Here is a 2500-nt window from a genome sequence, read left to right as displayed (position 1 = left end):
AGAACCGAGGTCCTATTCCATTATTCCATGCACACAGTATTCAGGCGGGCTTGCCTGCTTTAAGCACTCTAATTTGTTCAAAGTAAACGTGCCGGCCCACCCAGACACTCAATAAAGAGCACCTTGGTAGGATTTCAACGGGGTCCGCCTCGGGACGCACGAACACGCACGAGGCGGTCGCACGCCTTCGGCTCGCCCCACCGGCAGGACGTCCCACGATACATGCCAGTTAAACACCGACGGGCGGTGAACCAACAGCGTGGGACACAAATCCAACTACGAGCTTTTTAACCGCAACAACTTTAATATACGCTATTGGAGCTGGAATTACCGCGGCTGCTGGCACCAGACTTGCCCTCCAATAGATACTCGTTAAAGGATTTAAAGTGTACTCATTCCGATTACGGGGCCTCGGATGAGTCCCGTATCGTTATTTTTCGTCACTACCTCCCCGTGCCGGGAGTGGGTAATTTGCGCGCCTGCTGCCTTCCTTGGATGTGGTAGCCGTTTCTCAGGCTCCCTCTCCGGAATCGAACCCTGATTCCCCGTTACCCGTTACAACCATGGTAGGCGCAGAACCTACCATCGACAGTTGATAAGGCAGACATTTGAAAGATGCGTCGCCGGTACGAGGACCGTGCGATCAGCCCAAAGTTATTCAGAGTCACCAAGGCAAACGGACCGGACGAGCCGACCGATTGGTTTTGATCTAATAAAAGCGTCCCTTCCATCTCTGGTCGGGACTCTGTTTGCATGTATTAGCTCTAGAATTACCACAGTTATCCAAGTAACGTGGGTACGATCTAAGGAACCATAACTGATTTAATGAGCCATTCGCGGTTTCACCTTAATGCGGCTTGTACTGAGACATGCATGGCTTAATCTTTGAGACAAGCATATGACTACTGGCAGGATCAACCAGGGAGCTGCGTCAACTAGAGCTGAGCAGCCGGCCGCCCGGGAGTGTGTCCCAGGGGCCCGCGCGAACACGCAAGCGTCCGCTCAATTATTCTGCAAACAGGAGGAGGCTGAGCTCCCCTGCACAATACACCTCGAAACCCTCTCAGGTCCCGGCGGCGCGCAGCGCCGTCCTAAGTACTTGGTCGGGTTCGAGAGAGGCGCAATCGCCCGGAGTTAGGCGAGTAGACGCTTTAGGTGCGACCACCCGTGCTCCCAACTGAGCTTGCCGCTGCCGACAGAGGCCCGGGAGCGTGCTGTCGTGGCATTGCCGGCGGGAGACAACACGCGCCACCTACGGTGACCGGCAGCTCCAACGCCAGCGCCACAGAAGGGCAAAGGCCCCACGTGGGTGCCGAAGCGAACTCTCCCAGCACAGCGCACGTGCCAACACGTCTGCACAACTGCGATACAAACCACCAGCGAGAACCGCTGGGGCGACCGAGCAGCAGACGGCGTCGCGGCGCCGAGTGCCGGGCGGCGGCGCATCCTCAACGCACACAGTCCTCAGTCGGACCAGCACACTGCAGATGTCCACCGCGCTTCGCACCGGGCCCGCGAGGACCCACTTTGGCCGCCCGGCGCCGCGCGCAGGGTGCCCCGGCGCGCAGCTGCGCCGCCTGCCGCGTCCGTCGGCCGGCGCGCCTGCCACTGGGCGCCCCCACCAGCCGGCTGTAGCGCGTGCGCCCACGCACCGCGCGGCCAGCACGCCGGGCGGCCCCCCCTCACCGGCCGGGGACGGTCCCACCCAGCCACCGCCGCGTATCGCTTCACACACAGATTTGCCCTTACTGATTTACCTCCAGCAACAACAACCGTACCACAATGGGTTTACCAGTTGTTCATTTGCGTAACGTCACCAGCAAACGTAGACGTCCATCCCAGTTTGCAAATGCAACGATTATTGCATACCTGTCTGTTAGGTGTCACGACACACTACGTCTGCCCACATACACGCAACAAAATGTGCACGACTAGAGAACACGTGGGAGGTGGCCCCCTACGTATGCGATGTCCATTACGAGACCGACTGTCAACCAGCATCTGTACCATGTCGCAGATGTGGAACGCGGTGCACCATGCTATCACACTGTGTGAGAAGAGACGACTACGTTTGAATACACGCGCCACTACATCAACAGACGGCTCATGCTGATCGCCATCCAGGGCGTCCGTTACTCCCACACGTCTCTATGGCGTACCACACTGCAATGTAGCTGTTATGGGGAGACGGCACGTGGCTGAGTGCACAACATTTGGACCGTATGGTTCGCTGTTGTTGGGCGCAGTCGTTGTACGGTCACACATGTGCCACAGCGTATCATTCAGTACATACGGACCTATGTGCAGTACAATGTGAGGGTTAAGCTTACGACATCAGCGGACAGTGGACACAGGCCGTACCACGACGTAGACTGAGCGCTTCGACATGCGAATGCCAGTGAACAGCTGCGAAGGGCATTGAACACGCAAGCACCTGAACGACCAGCGTGCGAAGGCAGGGGGGAGGGGGGGGGCGATGTACATCCTGCAGTCGTCCACA

General features: G+C 58.1%; 1 non-coding gene across 1 annotated transcript in view; it reads right to left on the bottom strand.

Moving 5' to 3' along the window:
* Window positions 1–925, bottom strand: part of LOC126138906 (small subunit ribosomal RNA) — a 1909-nt gene extending 984 nt beyond the window's left edge. The window contains exon 1 of the ribosomal RNA XR_007528400.1: window positions 1–925. This exon is cut by the window's left edge and continues 984 nt beyond it. This is a non-coding gene — a ribosomal RNA (small subunit ribosomal RNA).
* Window positions 926–2500: the final 1575 nt, after the last annotated feature.

Source organism: Schistocerca cancellata, unplaced genomic scaffold, assembly GCF_023864275.1.
Source record: "Schistocerca cancellata isolate TAMUIC-IGC-003103 unplaced genomic scaffold, iqSchCanc2.1 HiC_scaffold_674, whole genome shotgun sequence".
NCBI classification, from domain to species: Eukaryota; Metazoa; Arthropoda; class Insecta; order Orthoptera; family Acrididae; genus Schistocerca; species Schistocerca cancellata.
The sequence above is the reverse complement of the archived record's forward strand: the minus strand, read 5'-3'. Positions and strand labels throughout refer to the sequence as shown.